The sequence below is a fragment of the Mauremys mutica genome, chromosome 14 (genome assembly GCF_020497125.1).
Source record: "Mauremys mutica isolate MM-2020 ecotype Southern chromosome 14, ASM2049712v1, whole genome shotgun sequence".
Classification (NCBI taxonomy): Eukaryota; Metazoa; Chordata; order Testudines; family Geoemydidae; genus Mauremys; species Mauremys mutica.
The window spans coordinates 11,885,261-11,894,441 of NC_059085.1; the positions used below are offsets into that span (position 1 = coordinate 11,885,261).

The window sequence follows — 9,181 nt, forward strand, 5'->3', positions numbered from 1 at the left end:
GCTTCCCCTTGGCAGAGATCTGTGCTTGGCTGCCAGAAGCAGCCTCTGTTAGCAGACAGTAAACCAGAATAACCCCACTCCCATACAGTTAAGACTGCTAATGTCAGTTTCTGAGGGAGCAGCATGTGTGGCGCTGACTGCAAGAATAGCACAGAATTTAGTTTGATCTGATTTGATCCGGTCCACTTCCCTTTTTCATTAACTACCTAGATAAAAAGCCAGCAACATAAGCAGGAGCTAACTTCTCAGAGAGCACTGAAATCAAAAGCATGAAGAGTCAGTGCAGTGTAAAACAGCTCCCAAACCTGCACTTTTAGCCACAGACTCAGTATCAACACCATGCAGGGTTTGTTCCATAAATTTTCAGATATGGGACCATTTCAACAAACTCTGTGAAAACAGAGATCGGTTTAGGTAAATCTGGAACAAACAGGAGTTATATTAACCACACACACTAAACTAACTGTGGTTATAACAAATCTGTGGTAATGACAACTCACTACTCATCTAGAGAATGATCAGCAAATGGCTTTTTTCCTAACAACAACATTAAAATGGTTAGACAGAACAGCAGCACAAAGAAGATAGTCTTTACACTGACAGAATTTACTGCATTCAAGAGACTGCAGTCTGACTCTTAATGCTGCTGTTCAAGATGGGAACTGCTACTACAGTAAGGAGCGGAATGATGGCAGATTTTCATGTCTGGCTGGGGAAAGAGCAACAATTGACACCTAAGGGAAAGAAAATGCAGATAGAAGAAATTAAACTAACTTCTGTGAAGCCAGATTGACCTTGGGCTAAAAGCCAGGACAGGCACAGCTCTTCTGGAAAACAACATCAATAGATGATGCTGCATTAAACTACTATTCCATGTCCAATAAAACTCAAATTTTAACATTTCTCTGACATTCTGAAACCAAGAATAAATTCCAAAGATCGTATTAGTTGACTGAATTTAAGCCTAAAGGAGCCCATAAGAGACAATGACTGGTTTGCTAACTCCACACACAGTATTTTCAATGATGGTTTGCTATTAAAAAATGAAGTCTCCTCAAGAAGATGGATACAGTGTCTTATGAAGAATGTTGTAATTACTGTATTCCAAATATAGCCACGCTGAATATTTTATTGAACTGGCTTTAAAAAGATTTTAAAAGTTTAAATATTCAAATGTGTGAACAGTGTCTGTTATCTTTCAAATACTGAAAGGCTTATGTCATCTAATTAATTAGCTTTGAGTAATATGGGCCAAAAATTTTAATTCCTTTATTACTGGAAAAGGTTCTTAAACAGATAAATGTAACAGATAAAGCACAAGTACCTGACTCTTGAGTTGGACATTAAAACTCAGAGTTTGAAAAACAGTCACCCACATGGCTGACCTGCAAGAAACTTTCACTGGAGAACAGAGGACTATAAGCCATTAAACTCTGATTAAAGTTCATTCTTCTATTTAAAAAAAAAATCTAGCAAAGATATTCTTTCAAATATGATGTGAACATGAATAAATCCAATGCTGCTCTAATTTCCACAAGACAGTTCCAGCTATGGCTCTGAGAGCTCAGCAATGTGAAATCGACATGTCTGGGTTAGTTTCAGGGCTTCTACTCAGAATCCAAACAGTGGGGAAAGAGACAAAAATCAGGGTCAATTTCACACTGCTGGTCCTAAAAAAAGCTATCAGCAGCAGAGTTAGGAACTAGAGATAATCATGTGGGGAAAGAAGATATTAAAAAACCCCACAAGGATGAGAATGGGGCAGAGTTGCAGAGTCCTCTTTCCCTTGCAGCAGCCAGGACTCTGAAAGTACAAGTAAGGGGGTAGAAAGGACCTTCCGAACTGGACTCAGGACAGCACTTTGGCAGGAATTCTAACACCCTCTCCTCACAGCCTGAACTTCCCACTCTACCCTCTTTATCTTCTATGCTAGCCTCCGCGTAGGAAGTGCCTGGTAAATACTTCAAGTCGGTTGGCGGGAAGGAGGGTAAAAAACAAAACAAAAAAATAACCCCAGATTTTCAACATCTACCGGAATGTCTTGCATTACTGTTTCTACATACAAACAACCTAGAACCTGAAAGCTGCAAGCTAAAATCATGAGTGGTATAAAGAAAGTAAATAAGGAAGTGTTATTTACTCCTTCTCATAATACAAGAACAAGGGGTCACCAAATGAAGTTAATAGGTAGCAGGTTTAAAACAAACACAAGAAAGTATTTTTTCCATGCAACACACAGCCAACCTCTGGAACTCCTTGCCAGAGGGTGATGGGAAGGCCAATGCTATGACGGGGTTCAAAAGGGAGCTAGATAGGTCCATCAATGGCTAATAGCCAGGATGGGCAGGAATGGTGTCCCTAGCCTCTGTTTGCCGGAAGCTGGGATTGGGCGACAGGGGATGGATCACTTGACGATAACCTCTCTGTTCATTCCCTTTGGGGCACCTGCCATTGGCCACTGTCAGAGGACAGGATACTGGGCTTGATGGACCTTTGGTCTGACTCAGTATGGCCGTTCTTATCTGTCAAATAACCTTGTTTAGTATTTTTGATTACCAGTCTGTTTTTATGCTTTGCATATTTTGATATACAATGGGTTTTCTATATAAATATTCATATTATGGTTTTCCCTGCTTCCTTTTGTTTTCCCTTAAGCAGACAATTTTTCCCCAGCACCTATAATTTGTTTTTGAAAGCTGAAGGAGAATCCAAAAGATCAATATGTAAAAACCCCATTCTGCAGGCTTCAAACATTTTGCACGAGTATGAATTGCAGGTCAGAGCCTGAAACTAAACAGAGTTCCAAATGTGTTTTAAAGTAAAGCACCTTGAAATTAGAGTATAACAAATGGAAATGGTCTGCCGAAACCACAAGTCAGCTGGGTATTTTCAGCCAAAGGAACTCCCCCTCTCCCATGAATTAAAAGCACGACAGATATCCAGTTTGAGAACACTTCCAAGTACTGATCACATCAGGATGAAGTGAGATACCACAGGGTAGATAAAAAATAAATGTCATCTAGGAACATAGGAACTGCCATACCAGATCAGATCAATGATTCATCTAGTCCAATATCCTGTATCTAACAGTGGTCAGTACCAAATGCTTCAAATGAGGGCAAAAATATCTGTAACGTGCACCTTTTTCAGTTTCTAAAAGTTACCAGTTAGGATTAAGAACATCTGGGCCAAAAACTATCTATTTTAACTGTGGATATATATTTATCCATATAAAAGTCTAATCTTCCAATGACTGCTACTAAGCTCTTGGTTTCATTGATTTCCTGTAGCCATGAGTTCCATAGGTCAATTATGCACTGCATAAAATAATTTCCTTCCATCAGTTTCAAACGTGTTGCCTTTCAGTTTCATTTAATACTCCCTTGTTCTTGTATTATGAGAAAGGGTAAGTAAGTGCACCTGACTTACGTTCTCTCTACCCTTCATTATTTAATTTAGGATCCAGCAATGTGTCTGAGTATTTCAAATTATTCCTTTCAATGTGTATTACCTTGCATTTGTCAACATTGACTTTCATCTGCCATCTGACTTTGAAGTTCCTCACAGACTTCCCTAGTCTTAGCTACCCTAAATAATTGTGTCATCTGTCAATGTTGCAACCTCATTCACCCTCTTTTCCAATTCCTCAATAAATATATTAAATGGTACCTGATCCTAGCACAGGTCATTGGGACACCCCACCATTAACCTTTGCTACATGGAAAATTGATTACATCAAGTATTTAATTTTGTTTCTGAAAAACCTTGGAGGAGATCAAAACTCTCTCCATTCTCTGAACTGACAGAGGGTACTACAAGGAAAATTTAGAAACCACTGGGACATTACCTCTATTGGAAAGTCAGGCAGCAGAAACTCACATTCTATACCCTTGGGGGAATTCTGCACCAAACATTAAAAATTCTGCACACATTTCAAAATTCTGCATATTTTATTTGTCAAAATAACACAATATAATCACACTCTCACTGTCAGCCCCAGCTACCCGGGCTCAAAGCGGGAGCTCCAGCTGCCAGGGGCTCAGAGTGGGAGCCCCAGCCGCCTGTGAAAGACACAGGTGGATGCGCTGGGGAGAATTCGCAAATTCTGTGTGAAAAAATAAAATTCTACAGGGAACATTAATTCTGCGCAAATTCTGCATTGCATAGTGCCGCAGAAAACCAGCAGGAGTAATTCTACCATGATGACTGAACCAGGAGGTAAGCAGGCCCAGTCACAACAGAGCAGAACCTCAGAGTGACTTATAAAACTCCAACATGCCTAAGGAGGGGACTTAAAAATTCTGTCCCCTTCTCCCCCAGGTATAAGAGGAGGATAAAGTCATGCCATGCTGGGCACCCATCATTCCACATTAGCAGCTGTCTAGACAGCAATTCTTACTGCACCACGAGTTCATGTTTTAACACAAGAGCACCCCAATCATGTTATAAGAGCTTTTGCCTTGCCTGTGTAGATGGAACCAAACAATGGGTATGGCTACACTTGCAGCTGTACAGCGCTGGGAGTTAAACCTGTCTTCGTACAGCTGAGTAGGGAAAGCGCTGCAGTCTCGCCACACTGACAGCTACCAGTGCACTGTCGTGGCCACATTTGCAGTGGCATTGGGAGCGGTGCATTATGGGCAGCTATCCCAGCGTTCAAGTGGCTGCAACATGCTTTTCAAAAGGAGGGGGGGGTGGAGTGTGACAGGGAGCATGGGGGAGAGAGAGAGTGGATTTTTGGAGCCGACACTGTGTCAGCAGCTGCCTTGCAAGTTCCGACCCTCTCCCCCACCCCTCTTTCTCTCACTCACTGAAAGCAAACAGCAGCTCTTTTTTTCCTAACAGACCAGATAAGCAGCCTCGCAGAAATGGACCCCCCCATCCCTCCCTTCCTCCCTCCCTCCCTCCCTCCCACCGCGCTGCGTCTCTCCTCAAGCCCCCTCCCTCCCCCTCTCTTCAAGCAAACACTAGCTGTGGGCGTTCCAAAGGGAGCCCCCCTGCCTCTGCTCATTCACAGCAAACAGGAGCTGTGTTTGTTTTTTTGATAAGCATCTCCGGAGCCCGGAGTTCACAACAAAACAAAGAGCGGAACCTTCACTTAAAAGGATTATGGGAAGCTTCCTGAGGTCAGTCACAGCGTACTAAGATTATTCCCTGTTTACACTGGCACCCCAGCGCTGCAGGAGCAGCTATCATCTTTATTCCTCTCAGGGAGGTGGAGTACAAGCAGCGCTGTAGCCACGGAGATACAGCGCTGTATGTGCCTTGCCAGTGTGGACAGGGAGTGAGTTACAGCTCTATAAAGCCACCAACAGCGCTGTAACTCTCAAGTGTAGCCAAGGCCAATGTTACAATCATGTTATCACTCTGTGCTGCAGCCCTGTAAAGATCAGAGCTATAACATGGAGAGGATCCTGTTTAGAAAGATTCAGCAAAGCTAGTGGCCCAATTGGCTGGCCATTCCTGAGAAGTGGCCAAGTACCAGCTGTTGAAAGGTCATATCCCAACCCGCTGGAAAGAAAACAGAAGCAGGAAGTAGAAGATACAGAGAAAAATAAGGGAGACCAAAACAAACTGATCACATTTTTTTTTTTAATTTTACATAAAAACTCTGCACCTGGGATATTTTTCATGTAACATTTATTTTCCCCCATATCCTTTCTGTACTGATAGGTCATCGAACCAAAGAACAACGGAAGTAAGTGGGAAATCATTGGTGGGAAACAATAGCGTCTGTCAAGCCATATGAGGCCACAAGCCACAATTTTGGGCAGGTATGTCTCACATGGAGAACCTGAAGCGTTAAGGTCAACTCTGCTTCTCACTAGAACCCTACTAATTTCACAACTGTGAAAAACGTGTCATGGACTGTGAAATAAGCACTTCCCCATGAAATCTGATCTCCCCCTTGCTGCTAGGAGCACCCCTGCCAGGGGTCTCCTAGCTGTGAGCCCCCACCAGGCTGGGGAGGGACAAGACTTGTCCTTCACCTGCAGGGGGGCAAGGAGGAGGTTAGAATCACCTCCGGATACTTTTTGGGTTGGGACCCAATACCATGAAATTTCAAGTAAACACCTGAAAATGTGAAAGGGATGAATTTTAAATCCCTCTGGCCATGAAATTGATCAAAATGGTCTGTGAATTTGGTAGGGCCCTGCTTTTGCCTGAAAAAAAGCTGAATCTTAGATGTTACTTTCATTTAGGTTTTTATTGCAGGCCTCACTCTAGGCATCCAAAGAGAGTTGCCCTGTACACAGTAGGCATCAAAAAGACCATTTGCTGAAGTACAATTTACCAGATACTATACACAATCCCATTTCTGCTGTTCCAAATGTCTCTCTAACAGAACACACTGAATTTAAAAATGTTACTTGGCAACTATCATGTCACGTGACCTGAACGCTGCATTCTCACCAGAGGTTACATGTTAAGGCAGCGATAGAATGAGGCAGTAACTGGATGTGATATCACCAAAGAACAATTACATGTTCATCAGGGTACATTCTTGCCTCCGAGTCAGTAACGAACCAAATATTCTCACATGGTGTTATAGGGAAATGTGCAGCTAACAACAGTGTTTCAGAAGAGATTTTAAAGAGAGATCTTGGGCATTTGTTATAATTAAAGATCTCATATCACTTTTCACAAGAGGAGTCCACTTCAGACTATTAGAGTCAGAGTTCAAGGCCAGAAGGGACCATCAGATCATCTAGGTAGACCTGCTATCCATCGCAGGCTGCCTCCCCCCATCCCCACACACTAAATCCAACAACCAAAATTACAACAAAGTATTGCAGCCCACAAGTGACAAGACTGTTATGTGTCTCAGGCAGAGAATAGCAGGACCCAAGTGCACCAATCCCCGAGGCCTCCACAACAGCAGGGAAACGATTAAGTGAGATATACCCAGATACACCTGACAAGTGACCCCATGCCTCACACTGCAGAGGCAAAAAAACCACCCAAATCACTGGCAATTTGAGCTGGGGGGAAATTCCTTCCCTCGCCCCCACATATGGTGATGTGTGACCCTCCCCATGTGGGCAAGAACCAGCCAACCAAGCACTTGAGACAGAATGCTCAGTGCCACCTCATTTTCTACCTACTTAAATTCCCAAACGGAGTTTCAATTAGATGCAATACTGTTTCTGCACATCCTGGCCTAAGTGGCTACATAGCGCTGCTCTACAGTATTAAGCAAATACCACGATGAACCACCCCAGAGAGGGCTGCAGTCAGTAGCGGATGAAGGAATCCATATGTATTGCTTGCATAAAAATGCATAAAGCACTTTGGGCAGGAATCTCTAAAGAGCTTAGGGACCTCTGGCACCCGACTCCCATTGAATTTGGGTGCTTAACTCCCTTAGGCGGCTTTGAAAAAATCTCATCCGTGAGGCTCTTCCAGGATGAAGGGTACTAGATACATGCCCGACTATGTTAAAGTTCATTCATCTGACAGGAGAAAATGATTAACACCACAAAGCAGAAGAAGTCAAGCCTCCTTGGGCAGACACCCCCTTAGACAGAGCGTGTGTGGAGGGGGCAGGCAGGGCTGGTGGTGGGGACGGGGAACACACCCCAGAGAAGCCGGAGGATTAACGGTATCGGGCACTGACGCCGTAGTTACCCGCTGGCCACCTCAAAGCACTTCACAAAGCTGCTTCCCTCCCCCATTTTACCTGTGGGGAAACTGAGGCACGGAGCGGTTAAGCAACGTGCCCAAGGCCAGGCAGGGCTGAGAGGGGCTCCAGGCGCTAGACGCGGCTGCCTCCGCTGGCACAGTCCCCGGGCGCTCAAGGCTTTGCCCAGCGGCGGGCCCCTCGCCAGGCCTGCACTGCACGTGGGGCCGGGCCGCTACACCGGCCTCGCCGCCAGGGGGCGCCCAGGGGGAGCCGCGCTCGCCGCACAGCTCGGCGGGGCGCCAAGCGGGGACCCTGCGCGGGGGGGGGGGAGCGCGGAGCGCGCGGGGGAGCACGAGACGCCCCAGCCCGCCGGCCCAGGCCCGCGCCTACCTGCCGCCTCCTTCCGCAGCGGGACTCGCTCCCGGCGCCGGCTGCCTCCGCGCCGCGCCCGCTGATTGGAGGAGCCGCCGATCCCCCAGCGGCCCCCGCGCCACCGCCGTCCGCTCAAAACTTTATTGAGCCGCGTGGAGAGGGACACGGGCAGGGGGCGGGCTCGTCTCTCCCCGGTGCAGGGGGCGTTGGGACAGGGGGCCGGGGATCCCCCCCCCCGGAACTAGGCGGGGAGAGCCCCGGGCTGGAGGGACCCAGTGGGGGCCTGACACCCCACAACCGGTGGGAGGGGGCGGATGCCTCTGGGCTAGTCCCTGCCCCAACTGCAGCCCGGGGCACCAGGTCCCTGGTGGGGCTGGGCGGGGGCGGTGCCAGGCGCTGTACAGACACCGAGCGGGAAGCACCTGGGCTCGCACCCACCCGGCCCGCTGTGAGCCCCAGCTTCCCCAGGCCGGATTGAGCAGGGAACGGCAAATCCGACTGGGACGTGCCCAAGAGGGAGGGAAATGAACTAAAGGAAAACCAGAGGCAGGTGCAGACCCAGGGTCACTGTCTGGGCAGAGTCCTGAGAGCCGGGCCCGGGGCTGCAGTCACTAGGCAGACGAGGAACATGGTTCCCCGCCTTACAGCAGGGCGCTGCAGTGACAGCAACGGAGTTACCCGGTTTATGCCCATGCGAGGGCTTGGCTACAATTAACACACTACAGCCGTGCTGCTGTAGCACTTCAGTGTAGACACTGCCGATGCCAACAGGAGGGCTTCTCCTATTGGGCTGGTAATCCACCGTCCTGAAAAATGGTAGCTAGGTTGACGGAAGAAGACAAGAGAACAACCCTGAAAACAACATTGCTTTCTACCAGCATTCGTCACCCCCAGGTTATATGGGGAGAGGCTGGACCAAGGTGCAATTTTCACTTCCCTATACTGCTGGCAGAAGGATTTGGGCCCCGGTTTCTTATTTGTGTTCAGTTTGGTATGGGGGCAACAATTAATAAAAATGCCCATTTATACACTTTCCAGCTCTCGGGCCACATCCCTTAGGGCTGCTGCAGGGAGATGTAAGTTATCCCAGTAGGGATTCATTCAGAGGATGGGCAGCTGTGGTGCCATCACTACCCTGTTGCTCCAGGTTTCTGGTGCGGAGATGAGCCGCTTTGTTTTACAGCT

The 9,181-nt window shown here is 47.0% G+C and overlaps 1 protein-coding gene across 2 annotated transcripts in view; it reads right to left on the reverse strand.

The window, feature by feature from the left end:
* The window catches only part of NUP93 (nucleoporin 93), a 136,564-nt gene extending 128,424 nt beyond the window's left edge, over nt 1-8,140 (reverse strand). Inside the window, exon 1 of one of the 2 annotated variants that reach the window (XM_044987693.1) lies at nt 8,015-8,140. The gene's annotated coding sequence lies outside the window, so the exon portion shown is untranslated. Of the gene's footprint in view, nt 1-7,681; nt 7,820-8,014 lie in introns of those variants that run through there. The other variant, XM_044987692.1, reaches the window with a different exon arrangement.
* Between the last annotated feature and the right edge of the window lie 1,041 nt (nt 8,141-9,181).